At 37.5% G+C, this 15,759-nt stretch overlaps 1 long non-coding RNA gene across 3 annotated transcripts in view; it reads left to right on the top strand.

Annotated features, from left to right (window-relative positions):
• LOC103103201 (uncharacterized) overlaps positions 1-14,635 on the top strand; it is a 34,692-nt gene extending 20,057 nt beyond the window's left edge. For 2 of the 3 annotated variants that reach the window (XR_008917382.1, XR_465940.3), the window contains exons 2-3: positions 3,119-3,221; positions 14,205-14,635. This is a non-coding gene — a long non-coding RNA (uncharacterized LOC103103201). Of the gene's footprint in view, positions 1-47; positions 455-3,118; positions 3,222-14,204 lie in introns of those variants that run through there. The other variant, XR_465942.3, reaches the window with a different exon arrangement.
• The last annotated feature ends 1,124 nt before the right edge of the window (positions 14,636-15,759 follow it).

The raw sequence follows: 15,759 nt of genomic DNA, 5'->3' as shown, positions 1-15,759 counted from the left end.
GGTCTAGATTCTCTTATCTCTGTTTCATAATAGGAAGATTTGGACTACATTTCCTTATCTCAGAAGTCTCACAAGTAGAGTTTGAGAAGAAGAAACAATCTTCCAATTAAAACTCAGACAACAGTTCATGGATACATGTGATCTTTGCCTAAAGACAGCCTAGTGATTGTAGCCCCAAGAAACCTTAAGTTAATAAACCAAAGTCATATATCTGAGGTTACACAGCAAGAAGTGTTCAAGCCATAATTTGAACCCAGGTCTCTTCTGAGTCCAAATCTAGTCCCTTCTGACTGAGATTTGACAATGATGAAAGAAGAAAAAGTCATCTGATACAGAGATAGGCTGCAAAGATCTGGTACCAGTTTTATGATTCATGGGATCCTTAAGCTAATCTCAGAGAGATCAGAGCAACCAAATAGCTTAGACTCAAAGAATGTAAACTACTTCAAAGAAGGTACTGTTTTTGCTTTTCCTTGTATCTCCAGAGCTTAGCAGGATTACTGGAATGTAATAAGAGCTTAATGAATAATGAATGTTTGTTGGTTGGTGGACTGTAGAAACAGGGTTATAAAGAAATTTGGTAACTCCTATAAATTTATATGATGTGAAACTATGCAAAGTCAACTTCATTACAAAATCAATTTTTGGTCACCAAGGAGAGAGAAGGTATGGAGAAAGATGAGAAGATTGTGATTTTGGGGGTTTTGTTTGTTTAACAGATTTCCACAGATGTTATGTTTTAATTTGGGAAGTGTTGGCTATTTTTAGATCTTAATACAAAAGGATGTTAAGTAACTATAAAGGTTAAATTAATCACAAAAAGGTCAAGTAAGTAACAAAAGGTGAACTTAACAAAGAAGTGTTAAGTAACTCAAAATATATAATCTAATCAAAGAAGATGAGAACTAAAAGTATGGGCAGTCCTGGAGAAATTTCGCCTTTGATGTGATTGGTAGATGTGAAAATTTAGAGGAGGAGACACAAGGGTGAAAGGTCTATATATTTGGGATTTTTCGTCTCTCTGGGACTTTTTCCCTGATTGGCGATGGAGAGTTAGCTGAGAGGAGCATGCTGAGCTTTCAGCATCTTAGTGTGGCTACAAGCTATTGTCTGTTTCAGTGGTGAGTTTCTGGCTCAGTTTCCTCCTTTACTTTCCAACTTTATCCTCTTAGAAGCCTCTAATCTTCTTCAGAGACCTAGAGGTGGGGATTTTAAACTCCCCCTGGCATAGGCCAGGCAGGAGAAATCCTATATCCCCTTCCCTCTTTCTCCTTAAATTTCTTCCCTCTATATTAATTCAATTACCATAAAATTCCAGAGTGACTTTGGTATTTTATTTGGGATTTCCCCTGGCGACCAAATTTAAGTCACAACTCTAAAAATCATCTTTACAGATCTCAAATCATTTAGTAGAAACTGAGGTTTGAATCTTGGCTCCAACATTTGCCAGATAATCTATGTGACAGAGGGGAAGTAACCTTGCCCCTTAGAGCCCTACTTTCTTAATTGGGTTATGGAGATAGATAATAATACTTACACTGCCTATGTTACAGGGTTGTCAGCTTTAGGGCATTATATAAAATATGAGTTATCAAAGTAAATGCTGACATAAAATTTGTATTTTGGGAGCTATATTTAACACATAATTCAAACAAAAAGGTAACTTTTAAAAAAAATTATAACCCTTAACTTCAGTCTTAGAATCAATATTGAGTATTGGTTCCAAGGCAGAAGAGTGGTAAGGGCTAGGCAATGGGGATCAAGTGATTTACCCAGGGTCACATAGCTAGGAAATGTCTGAGGTCAGATCTGAACCCAGGACCTCCCATCTCTGGGCCTGGCTCTCAATCTACTGAGCCACCCAGCTACTCTCAGTAACTTCTTTTTGACTCAAAGCCACCATTCTCTATTATAACCCAAGAAAAAAGTCATTTAAATGATATTTTAATAAATCTCTAACAGTTAATATGTCTGGATGGGTTACTACCTTAATTAGCTAAGAAAGCTAAAATTAATATTGAAATAGCTATACTGATTAAACATACTAACAAAAAGCTCACTATGAGATATGGTTTTGGGATGCAGACCCGTGACTTCATCAATATAAGGAATGGTAATTCATATGTTACTTATGGTCTTAGAGTTGCCTGAAGCACTGAGAAGATAAAAAGTGGCTTGATCCAGGCAGCATTGAAACTTAAGGCTCCTGACTCCAAATCCAGCTACTTCTCACAAATTGTATGGATCATTCAAAGATAAAAAGCTGAAGTCAACCCAGGCCTTACTCAGATTAATGATAGTTTTAGGTCATCAGAAGAAGGAAGATCATTACGGAAAGCAAAATTTTAAAGTCAAATGCAGCCAAACTACTTGTCTTAACTATAAAGAAATTCTTGTTGAAAAATGGAAATTAGGAAAAAAATTACATATAGCTAAGTTTAGGACTTTATTTTAAACATTTATTATTACAAGCATTTACTGTCTTTCCCTCCCACTTCTTCCCATCCACCATTGAACAACTGAAAAAAAAAACCCACCTTGATAACAGATATGAATAGTCTAGCAAAACAAATTTCCATATTAGTCATGTCCAAAAAATGCATGCCTCATTTTGCAAGTCCATGATCTCTTTAACAGGTCATAGATGACCTAATGTAGGTGTTACCTTCATCTTCAATTTCTGAACAACTGGCTTATCATTTCATGAACCAGAGTATTAAATTCTTTCAAAATTATTTTTCTTCTTACTATGTAAGTTGCTGTCCTCGTTCCCACTTTACCTTGTCTTAGATAGGTCATAGACATATCTCCCGTTTATCTAGAAATTTTAAAAACTTGAATGTTGTAGGTTTAGAAATTGTATGAAAACTAATCATGAATCCTTCCTGATCCCAAAGGAATCTAGCAACATACTAATTCTGTCACTAATTTCCACATGACTCACTATAGAACTGTGTGGAGGTCACTTTATGAGCCATCCTTGATCAAGTGCAAATTAGACTTGATGATGTCATTGGCATCTTGCCTCACTAACTAGGATGACTCTTGGGTGTGTTGAGTCTGACTTCCAGCTAACAAACTGATTTTAATTTCCTCTTCCTCTTCTACCTTCCATTAGCATCTATTGGAAATCAAAAGGTGGATTGTACTTGAGGGGCTTTTTTGGTGTAAATGTACCTGGATGACCTTTGGTGGCAAGATGAACCCTTGGGCAGTTGGAGGTAAGATCCATTGTTAGTTTTTTCTACTTAACATGGAAGTGCTGGCCTTGTGAGAATTTTAAAATATGGAGGAGGCTGTAATGGCAGTTAACCATCTTCCTTTCTTTCAAATATTGGCTCTGACACTTACCAGGTGTGTAATCCCCATTGTCAACTTGTGTGACTCTTTGGCAATATAGGCAGGGCATCACAGTCTCACAAGCTGAAGGTCCTGAGTTTGATCCTTGGAAGGAGGGTGTGATATACTGGGAAAAGGCTTCTGGAGGGTCACTGGACTTCAGATTGGGCTTAGCTCCCACCTGAAGTGGATTGTCATTCCCCTGAAGGTCTCCCACTCAGTCTGAAACTGCCAGCCTGGGATTCCCTGCAGGGTAGATTCCCATGGGAAAAGGGAACAAGGACAAGCTTTGGGGTCTCCAACCTATAAGCTAGTCCGGAAACTTGGGGTTCACCAGATCCCACTAGGCCACAAGTTTGGGATTCCTAGATTCCATGTTGACACCCCCCCCCCTTTTGCTTGTTAGCATGAGACCCATGAAGCAGGATCTTCCCTCAGAGGGAAAACTCTCCTGTGACAAGGTCAAAGTCTGGGGTTTCTACCTCCCAACTAAATAAACTGGGGACTTCTAGATTCCACATTGACAACATATAACCAAATGTATTGATTATTGAATAAAGCATCCCTTTTAGGGGGAGGGAGAACTATGCTAGCAATTCAGCATACACCTGATGTGGAAACTCCCTTCTCTGATACAGATTGCCAATTTATATTCTTAAAGAATTGCCTGGGATACTAAGAGGCTGGTTAAAGTTCAGTAAGATGGTGGACTCCTCTCAATGAATCACTAAGACATAATCAGGGAAACTTTTTATCAAAACAAGTTAAGTTTCCTGTTCTGAACCCAAGACCCATTTCAGATAGATGGGATTTTTTTTAACCTTTACCTTCCTTCCTGATCCCAGATCTATACTGTGTATTGGTTCTAAGGCAGAAGAGTGATGGTAAAGGCTAAACAATGGGGGTTAAGTGACTTGCCCAGGATCATATACCTAGGAAGGGCCTGAGGCCACATCTGAACCCAGGACCTCTCATCTCTGGGCCTGGCTCTCAATCCAAGGAGCCACCCAGCTGCCCTGGGATGATTGGTTTTGTAAATTGCACATTCTGATTATCTAGCTTTCAAGATCAGATTATAACTCTCAAGTAACCACCTGAATGCTACATTGTGGTCCCTTGATACACTGAAAGAAAAATACAAGTCTTCAATAAATAATTGAATCCTTTAGGGGGAATTTTCCAAAAGATATCTACAAGAAAATACACATCTAATGTCCTTTTTTTGCTTCCTCATCCTTGATCGCTCTGTAGCTTTTGACACTGTTGATTACCCCCTCTCCAGGTTTTTATGACATTGTTCTTTTCTGGTTTTCTGTCTCTCTGGTTCTTCTTAGTCTTCTTTACTGAATTTTGGCACACTAACCACAGATATCCTTCAAGGCTCTGTCCTGTCCTCTTCTTCCTTTGCCTCATCTCACTTGGCAATCTCAGCAGCACCCATGGATTTAATTATCATCTCAATGCAAATGCTAGATCTATATATCTAGCTTCAGTCTTTTTCTAGAGCTAGAGTTTGTGCATCACCAGCTACCTTTTGGACATATTGAACTTGATAACCCCTAAGCATCTCAATATTTTTCAAAACAGAACTTATTCTCCTGTTCTTCCCCCAGTCATCTCCTTTTCCAAACTATTGAGGATACCACAGTCTTCCTAGTCACCTTAAACTCCCTACCTTCATTTACCCAGCAGATACAAGTTGTATCATTTCTGGCTTCACATTTCCTACATGGTGTCCTCTTTCCTCATGCTGCCTTAGTACAGGCCTTCATCAAGCCACATCTGGGTTATTGCAGTAGCCTGCTGGCGGGTCTTCCTACTTCAAGTTTCACTTCAAACAATTCTCAGCTTAGCTGTCAAATGGATCCTATTCCCTCCACCCCATTCACTGATCTCCAGCAGCTCTCTAGTACTTCCAGAATCAAATAGAAAATCCTGTCTAGCACCAAAAACCTTTCACAAGCTGACTCCTTTATAATCTTTACATCTTTCTCCCCCTTCGCATACTCTATGATCCAACACCACTGATTGGTAGCAAGTAGATTTACTTGCTTCTGTGTCTTTGTACAGGTTGTCTGCCATGCCTATAGATAAGCACTTCCTTGCCATCACCTCCTACCTTCTATCACACTTAGGCTCAAATCCTTTCCTAAAGAGATCTTTCCAGATCCCTCCTCTTTTCTTAATACTACAGGAATCTCCTAGGTAAGATTATCTGCAGGTTATCTCACCCATTAGAATGTGACTTCATTAAAGGCAGCCACTTTGTTTTTCCCTTTTTTTTTCATATATGCTCATTGCTTAAGAACACACAGTACTTCACAGGCTACAAATTTTTTTTAATCATTAAAAATTTTTTTTTAAATTTTATTTGGTCATTTTCAAACATTATTCATTGGAAACAATGATCATTTTCTTTTCCTGCCACTCCCCCCTAGTGTGAATCTTAAAAATTTTCAGACCCTACTTCATAAGATTTGGTTAAGACCATTCCCTATTTTAAACAATGAAGGAACTTAGATCAGGAATGTGAGACCTCTACTCCACCCCTACTTAAGCCTGCTTTATGGGAAGAAACTCCTTGCTGAACAATGAAAAATACTTAAACCCATACTTATAGAAAGGCAAAAATTCTTAAGCTGTGCCTATTTTTAGATCTAATACAAAAGGGTGCTAAGTACCTATAAAGGTCAGGCAACTTGTGAATTTACAAGGAACAAAGAGGTGAGAACTTACTCAGAGGGTTTTTCAGGTGTGAACTTAATCAAAAGTTTAAGTCTACTTAGGTGTGAATTAAGAATGGTCTGTCCTTTGGAAAATGTCTACTGTGATTGGTAGATGTGAGAACTTAGGGGAGGTGACATAGGAGAAAATTCCCTTTAAAAGGAGATGAAAAGCTGAGAGAAGGGATGGTCTCAGAAGAACTCTCTCTGGAGGGAGTCAGCTGGAAAAAGCTGAATTGAAGGAAGCAGCTGGTGTCTCTCTGAACACTAGAATCTTGCTTGGACAAATCTTGTGGTGAGTGGATAAAAGACTGACTGATCTCTCTCTTAGGGTTTTCAGCCTAGGCTGGCTCATGCTGGCCTAGGCTGGGTGTAGCCCTTTTTCTCATTATTTCCTTTTTCTCTCTCTCTTTCATTAATTCCTCATTTGTATTAATTAAAATCTCTATAAAACCCAGCTGACTTGGGTATATTTAATATTTGGGAATTTTTCCCTGGCGACCACCTTATATTTGATTTAAAAACAAGACACTGTCTTGAAACCATATTTTCTGCAATTCAAAATTTAAGCCAACCACTCTTTTATCTGCCACAGTTTATGAAACCAACTATTTTAAATAACCGATGCACGATTCCACTGGGTATCACATGTGTCCTTGATTCAAACCCATTTCCATGTTGTTGATATTTGCATTAGGGTGATCATTTAGAGTCTGTCCTCAGTCATATCCCCTCAACCCCTGTAGTCAAGCAGTTGCTTTTCCTCGGTGTTTTTACTCCCACAGTTTGTCCTCTGCTTGTGGATAGTGTTTTTTCTCATAGATCCCTGCAGATTGTTCAGGGACATTGCATTGACACTAATGGAGAAGTCCATTATGTTCGATTGTAACACAGTGTATCAGACTCTATGTACAATGTTTTCCTACAGGCTACAAATTTAATAAATGCTTGTTGACTAAAATATAAACTCCTTAAGGTCCAGGATTGCTTTATAGTCTTACCCTTGTACCTAGTAGGTACTTAACAAGGGCTCCTGACTCCAACAAGAAGGAAGGGTTATATAATCCATTTCATTGGTGACTAATACACTTCCTAGTTGTGTGACCCTAGGCAAGTCGCTAACCCTGTTTGCCTAGCTCTTACCCTTCCCTCTTAGGAATGTTACTAAGACAGAAAGTAAGGGTTTAAAAAAAATCAGTGGAGAGAGAAATACACTAAAGATACAGATCTATCAAAGTGGTAGATACAGAGAAAATAACAGTGGATTTGAAAACTTCCAGCAATGTGGGCATGGACAAATCACTTAATCTGGGTTTCCTCATCTATGAAACGGACATAATAATATTTGTACCAGCTATGTCCCAGAATGGTCCCAAAGATCAAATGCATGTAAAGTGCTTTAAACTATAAAGCAACTATTGTTATTTGCTTACCAGAAAGATGAAAAGTAATCTCTCAGTATTTGAGGTGATGTAATCCCAGTGATTCCTCCTCTGATGCATCTTCCTATTGTGGAGGTGATCTTGGGTTCATGAAGGTTATTCATATCAGTTCAAAGCTTTGGTAGGTTTTATATCAAACTAGAAAATTTACTGTTGTTAAGTTATTTGTTGTGTCTGACTCTTCAGGCGTCCATTTGGCTACTGGAGTGGCTTTCCATTTCCTTCTTCAGCTCATTTTACAAATGAGGAAACTGAGGCAAGCAGGGTTAAGTGACTTGCCTAGGGCTACATAGCTAGTAAGTTTCTGAGACCTGTTTTGAACTGAGTTCTTTCTGACTCCAGGCTTAGCACTCTATCCATGTGTCACCAGGCTGCCCTGCAAACTAGAATATGGGCCCTGGCCATAGGCTCAGTGTTTTCTGAAGACTGATCTCAATAACTATGGCAAGTCAGTACAATTTGTGAAGATAGGATTAACTCTCCTCTACCCTATTTTTAAAATTAATCTACAAAAACTGAAAACACCCCTACTTAATACTGAGTAGGGGAGGTTCCAAGCCACTTGTTAAAAGTGGGTGTCAACTCCAGATGTGACTGACCACCCCTTGGGCAGTGCCAAGCAAATTTAAAGATTGTAATTGGCTCCTGTAAAGTGAAGGGACAGGACATAATGCGGAAAAAGGATTCTAAAAGTCCAGAACTTCCTGTCCAAGGGGGTTTGGGAACTGAATCTTAGGCTTGGAAGATCTTGGACTGGGACTGAAACTTGGAGTTATGACTTGGGACTTGGATTGCTCCTGGAGCTTCACTTGGGTAAGTGAGAAGCTGACCCTCCTTTCCTGGCTTTGGAGAGATAAATTCTGGAGAGGCCTTCCTCTCTTGGAGGGCACATGTTAATTCACCACAGGGCCCTTCGGTTGAGGATTAACAAGGGAGGAAACAACATTTAGAGTGAAAGGCTAGCCTTCTTCTCTACTCTCTTTTATATTTCTCTACTTTCACTCCTTCCACCTTTTTGTAAATAAAACTACTAAAAGTTAATTTGACTTGAGCTATGATATTTTTAAATCTGTGACCACAGTATTAAAATTCTCATATTTATTTGTATTTTAATCAATTTTATATATAATTGAATAAAATTAAAGATGAAAAATTAATTTAAAATTTAAAAATTAATTTTAATTACTTTTAATTCCTTACAAATTAATCTAGTCACTTTGTGATGAACTTCTTTGGTCATGGTAACCCTTTACGCAAAAACAGTGAGTGTTGCTCAGGAAAAACTTGCTTTTGGAAAATAGTGTTCTATAGAAGGAATCTCTTGATCCTAATTGAAGATGAATAAGAGGAATATTCTTAAGTGCTTGGCACATAGTAAGCTCTTAATAAGTGCTTATTCCTTTATCCATAAGGAATAATTTGGCCTAACTAGATAACTAGTGTTAAAATTTTGGGTGTTCTATGACCCAGATGATGAATTTGAAAAATGAAGCCTAATCCTTAATTCATCTGAGGAATCAGAGGCTTCAAAACATTTTTTCACTTTTTCACCCACCAACCTTTCTTTCATCTCATCATCTCCTAAATGTAGATATCAAATATTTGACATACTTGTAGATGTAATTTTGTTCTATTGATGAAATTAACACAAGTTATAAAAAACACAATAGCCATCCTGTAACAAATGAATGTAAATTCTGCTTGACATCTCTAAGCTCTAATTCCCCTGGTTTTCATTATTATTGTGGAGAAAAGCACTTGATCTTTCTTTGAGACTATTACTGACAATAATGGGACTCAGCCTTCCCTTGGAGAATTCTTGGAAGTCAGGTTTTTGTTGTAAGACATCATCCTGAAGTATAAAGTACTGAGTTCTTCCTACAGAACAGGAATTGCTTTTTTATATTTATTTATAATTGTGTGCCTTAACAAAAGTAGGGGGAAATCTCATAAATTTACATTTTGGAAATTGAAAACTGAAATCAAAATGCATTTTTCCCCCAACAAGAAAACCACTGTAGATTAGTTTGGCATATATTTTCATCGTTAATATTTCAGGCCTAAGGGAAGACTTTGGATTATAAGCATAACCCAAATAACATTCCCCAGACAAATGTAAATTCACAAAAGCATCATTAAGCCAAACTCTGCAGTCTGACTGATTACTGAAGATATACATCAAGGAATGGGTTGGGGAAAGGGCATATCTGGAAATGACTTTTTTTAAAAGCACAAAACCTTTTTTTTACAACTTCCCTTAGAGCATTTGACTTTTAATTCATGAAAAAGTGGACAGTGAAGTGCCATTCAAATACCTTATCAAAGGGTGGGGGTAAACCCTGGGTTCTCAGAGATGATAGCAATGGGATCCTCAGCCCTGAGGATTCTTAAGCTTTGGGTGTGGGCCAGTAATAAACCTGCTTAGCTAAGTTTACCACAGTAATGATGGCTACTAAGTGATGAAATTTTTTTGCCTACCACAACTCATGAAACTTCTGATTAAAAAAAATAGTCTTGCTTCATGTCTTCTAGGAATTCCACAAGAACTTGTGACAAATCTGTGATTATCTTTGAGGATTTGTTTGTAGTTGATATGTATTTAGTTATACTGGGTTTTTACCTCCACCATCCCTAGCTTCATAATGTTAGTTTTCTTGTTTGTTTTTCCTTGCTTACTTCTTGAATTGGTATTTTGTGTCTAGCCAGGCTCTGTCCACTTCTGAAATGGAAGTTGAGACCTCTTTTAGAATTGTATAGATTTTGGGTAATTAATGAGTGCTGTGTTCTTCAAGTATCTCAGGAGTGGTGACCCAGTCTGTTGTACCAAGGGAGTAGAGGAGACATGGATAAGGTGGTCTATCTGAACAGCCTACCTTGAGCTGTCTACATCAGAAGAATGTATGATCTAGGGCCTAACCTCACTGTTGCCCTCCTAGACCAAGGACTTTTCTCTTTGGACCCCTTTTCTAGTGCTCACAGGTTTCTGGTTATCTCTATGAGGATCTGGGCTGGCAAAATATATTTAATAGTTTTTCCTTGGATTTCTTGATCATTTCTCAGTCCAATGATATTTTTTCATCTTCATTAAAGGAGTTGAGTACTCTGGGCTGTTTGGTTTACATTTATTTTGCCATCTTGCACAGTAGACAACTCATGAAACTTATCTCCAAGATCAGGTAGGTCTATAATCCACAATGTTAGAGGAGGCACCCACAATGATGAAATCAAAGCTCTTCTGCAATGACCAAATGGCCATAGCAAGGGAAATAATTTAAGGAAATGTTGGTCTAAGAAGACATTGGAGTGGGATACTCCTATTTTGGAAAATTGAGTATTTTGGGGCACAGTTAAGTATTTATTGAATAAATTGATCAATGTATGGCTTAGGAGAAAGAGAACTCTTCCTTTGCCCAGATTCCCAGAAAAAGCTAAGTAGACTCATTTGTCTTCTCCTTTCCTCTCATTCAATCTTCAACACTTTGCAATCTGGCTTCTAAATTGAAGTTCAAATAATATTAATGATTTATTAGTTGTCAAAACTCACCTATCTCAATCCTTATCCTTTTTGACACCACTGACCATCCTTAGAATACTATCATTTCCTCTCTAGATTTTTGTGACATTGCTTCCTTGTTGCTACTCACCTTCTGACCTCTCTTTTGATGGTTTATCATCTATCTCATACCACTAAGCCCATTTTTCTCTTTACTATCACTTGGTAGCCTCATTAGCCTCTACCCATTCAAGATCTCTCTCAGTTCTATCTATCTAGTTTTTCTCCTGAGCTCCAATCCCATTATCTCCAACTGGCTATTGGACATTTCAAACTGAATGTTCTGTAGGCATCTCAAATCTGTTATATCAAAGATAGAACTCATTCTTTCCTCCAAAATCCTTCTAGTAATTGAGCTTTGTAGCCTGTTATCCTCAAATCTTTAATCTTCCTTCCTTTCTTATTCAATGGATTGCCAAATTTTGTTTCCACCTTCACATTTTTCCCATCTCTTTCCTCTCTACCTACCTAGCCACAACTTTTGTTCAGGGACACATCTCCTTTCACTAGCACTATTATAATAACCTACTAATATTGTCTCCCGGTCTAAAGCCTCTTTTCATTTCAGTTTATCTGTGAGTTCCCTAAAATGCAGGTCTGACTAGGTGGTCACTCCCATATTAAATAAACTCCAAAGACTGGTTACTTGTTGCCTCCAGCAGCAAACATAAGCTTATCTCTTTCACATTTAAACTTCCTCACAACCAGAGAGACTACAAACTACTGTTCTGGCCATATTATACATTACTCCCTTCCCCACATTCTATGGCTTGCTTTTGACTTTCTTACTGTTAATCACAGATGACACTATTTTAACTGTTCCCTTTGCCTAGAACAGTTTCCCTTCTTATCCCAGATTTTTGGAATCACATGTTTTCTGTCACTTACTTGTATGACTCCTCAATTATGATCCCCCCAATTCTTAGTTCTTTCTCTATGAAAATTTTTTACATTTACTTATTTGTATATTTTTTATACATTTAAGTGTGTACATGGAATCTCCCCAATAAAATGTAAGCTCATTTAGGGTAAGGACAATTTTTTTGTCTTTATATCTGTGAATCTTAAAATTTCTCAGACTTGTGAATGTTAAAAATTCTTAGACTCTACCTTAGAACATTTGGTTAAGAACATTCCCCATTTTAAAAAATGAAGATACTTGATCAGGAATGTGAGAACTCTACTCCACTCATACTTAAGCATACTTTAGGGGAAGATAAAGTTGTGAACTCCTTACTGAACAATGAAAAAGTACTTAACCCATACTTATAGTGAGGCAAAAGCCCTTAAGCTAAGTCTATTTTTAGATCTAATACAAAAGAGTGCTAAGTACCTATGAAGGTCAAATTAATCGCTAAAAGGTCAGGCAACTTGCAAACTTGCAAGGGGCAAAGAGGTGTGAACTTACTCAGAAGTTTTAGTCTACTCAGAGAAGTTGAGAACTAAAGATGATGTGAATTAAGAATGGTCAGTCCTGTGAAAACGTCTACTGTGATTAGTAAATGTGAGAACTTAGGGGAGGTGACATAGGAAAAAATTCTCTTTAAAAGAAGGTCAGAAAGGCCTCTGAGGGGTTCAGCTTGCCAAAGCTGAATTGAAGGGCTCAGTGGCTGAACTTAGTTGAGCTGAGGAGCTGAACTGGTGGGTCTCTCTGAACACTAGAATCTTGCTTGGGACAAATCTTGTGGTGAGTGGATTAAAGACTGACTGATCTCTCTCTTAAGACTTAAGCCTAGGCTGGCCTAGCCCTTTTCTCATTATTTCCTCTTACTCTCTCTCTCCCTTTCATTAATTCCTTAATTAGTATTAATTAAAATCTCTATAAAAACCCAGCTGACTTGGGTATTTCATATTTGGGATTTTTTCTCATGGTGACCACTTTATTTTTAATATAAAATCAAGACACAAAAAGTTATCTTTACAGTTTTGGCAATTCAAAGTCTTGAAACCATATTTTTGCGGTCACAGTTTAAGGCAACCACTCTTTTAACTGTTACATATCCCAACATGTGGCACAGAACTTGGCATATCATAGTTGCTTAATAAATGTTTGTGGGTTGAACTGCATTAAAAATCAAGACCCACTGATTCTAGTCCTAAATCTAAAACTAATGTGTTGTCATCACAGCCTTCTGGAGATGATTTTGTGACCTTGGGCAACTCATTTCACCTCTATGGTTAGTTTCTGTGTCTATAAAATTAAGGAATTAGATGAGCTTTAGGACTTCATACTTTCTTGTAAAACAGCCCATTGCTGACCATCACTATATTCATTCATTCTCATCAACCACAGGATGAAATGAACCTCTTTTCAGACCCTTTGCTTCTGGTCGATTAATCCCAGGACATTTGCTAATAAATGAAGCTTGTACTGAAAACTTGCCCCCTAAGGTAGGAGAGGCATTTTACATGGATAATTTGCCCTTACTTTCCTACCTTCAAGTTCTTTGTTCATATTATTCCTGAAATCTTTCTCCTTTCTTTCCAATTTACTTAAAATCCTATCCAGTACTCTAAGCCCAGCTCAAAGGCCACCCCTGCCCTAAAGACTCCTTGATCCCTCCCTCCCCCAACCCCCTCCATTGCTCCTCCATTCAGAAGTAATCTATCCCTGGTCTGGGAAGCTAGGGACTGTCTGGCTTTTCTGTTTGTATCTACAGGGTTTAGCACTTTGCCTTATACATAGTTGAGCACTAAACAAATGTTTCTACATTCACACACTCCTCTAAACTTTGTATTCTTATGTATCAATTATTTTCCAACTTTTACTTGTAGACATACAGCTGACTATCCCTCCAAAACTATCAAGTTCCCCTAAGAGCTGGGCCCAGATCTTATTTAATTTTGTTATTCCCTAAAACAAGTACCTTATTAAACACTTATAATATTCAGATTCTTTAAGAAAAATTATTAAGCACCCATGTGGGTATACTTAATAATATTTATTGAACCAAATAGCTACTTTTAAATAGCTTTTTATATTGTTTTTATTGCTTTTATACATTTTAATATTTATGCTTTTTTTGTAATTTTTCAACAATTCATGTAAACAATCATCATTTAGAATAAAGTTCTATTATTACCTTTCCTTCTTTAGCACTTCAAAAGATTTACCATGTCATTAATTCATTACTTCTACTTATACAGATTAGAAACCTCTTCGATGCTCTCGATCCTGGTCTTCAGGAGTTACTGGAACCAAAAAATTCATTCTCTGCCAGTTTTTTGATGATGAACCTCTCCACAATGAATTATGCTGATCCTTGTTCCAGTAACAGATGCACAACCTGTCACTAGTAGGGACTTGAAATCTTGACCTGCCCTAGCATGTGCCTTACAGGGATGACCCACAGGGTCATTTCTGTGCCTCAGGAAAGCAAAGCAAAGGACTTAAGTGGAGGAATAATTCATATAAATGAATCAATGATACCAGTTTATTAAATTATCAAAACCTTTACCATAGAGTCAGAATGGAATTTCTCAATTCTGATTATTTCTTACAACTTACAACAAATGATATCACATAAAATTTGTATATGTAATTGAGTTTACCATGTATAAACTAAGTTCCAAACAAATTAGATGCTGTCTGTGTTTCCTTGAAAGCTAATCAATTATAAAGAAATGTTGGAGCAAGAAGGGTTCTTTGTGATCTCAATGTAGTACAACTACTTCATTCATTGAGATGAAGAAACTAGTCAGTTACTGACAGTCAAACTAGGACTTAGGGGCAGGGCCAAAATGGTGGCTTAGTAAAAGCTGAAAGCTGAAATCAATGAGAATCCTTCCAAGCCAGTCTTTAAAAAGTGCTTCAAAATGACAAGTCAGAAACTAGGCCCTAGTTCTCTTGATGGCATCCTATGAAGCTAAGGAAAAGCTTCCATTGCTGAGCCAACAAATGAAAGAAGTCAGGCCTGTTTAACAAAACACTGCAGTTTGTATTGCCTACAATAAAAGTCTTTACTCTAAACAGTTATTTGCAGAAAAGTCCCATTATTCACTATTAGGAATGTCAAAAGAAGATATTTTTGCATGATTGTTGTTTGTGTATGGATCACACTCCCCCTTCCTACTAGATCCAGAGTTTCATAAGAGCAAATTATACTTATATTCATCTTTATATCAACCCCCTCCCATTTATTGAGCATCTATTATATGAAATTCACTGTGCCTTAGCATAAATGGGCATACAAAGGCAGAAACTAAACAAATTCTGGGCTTAAGCATTTGAAATCTAATGGGGGGGGGAGGGGAGAGGGAAGAAATAAAGGAGAATGAGGTAAAAAGACAAAAAACAAACAAAAGCTAGGAGAATTTCAAAGCAGGAAAGACCCAGAAATTTCAGCTTAGTAGATCCAGGAAGGCTTCTAGGAGAAGTGACACTTGCATTAGGTTTTGAAAGGAAAGAATAATTTCAATAATAAAGAGAAAGGAATGGGGGCAGGGGGGAGGAGTAGAGGAAGCAGGAAGTCTATTCCAGGCATGAGGGATAACATGTCCAAAGGTAGAGACCAGAATAAAGCGAGGGAGGGGAGCAGAACAGAGGACAGAAAGAACAGGTATTAAAAGGCATTCATTGAACAAAACTGACACAACTAGAAAAAAAAGGAAGCAGCCAAATGGGAAAAAAGAATCTATCAAATGTTACTAATAAGGGTCTGATAGGCAAGTTATATAAGGAAATAACTATATAAAACCAAAA

Source organism: Monodelphis domestica, chromosome 3 (assembly GCF_027887165.1).
Source record: "Monodelphis domestica isolate mMonDom1 chromosome 3, mMonDom1.pri, whole genome shotgun sequence".
NCBI classification, from domain to species: domain Eukaryota; kingdom Metazoa; phylum Chordata; class Mammalia; order Didelphimorphia; family Didelphidae; genus Monodelphis; species Monodelphis domestica.
Note: the sequence above shows the minus strand (reverse complement) of the source record. Positions and strands in the feature narration are given on the sequence as shown.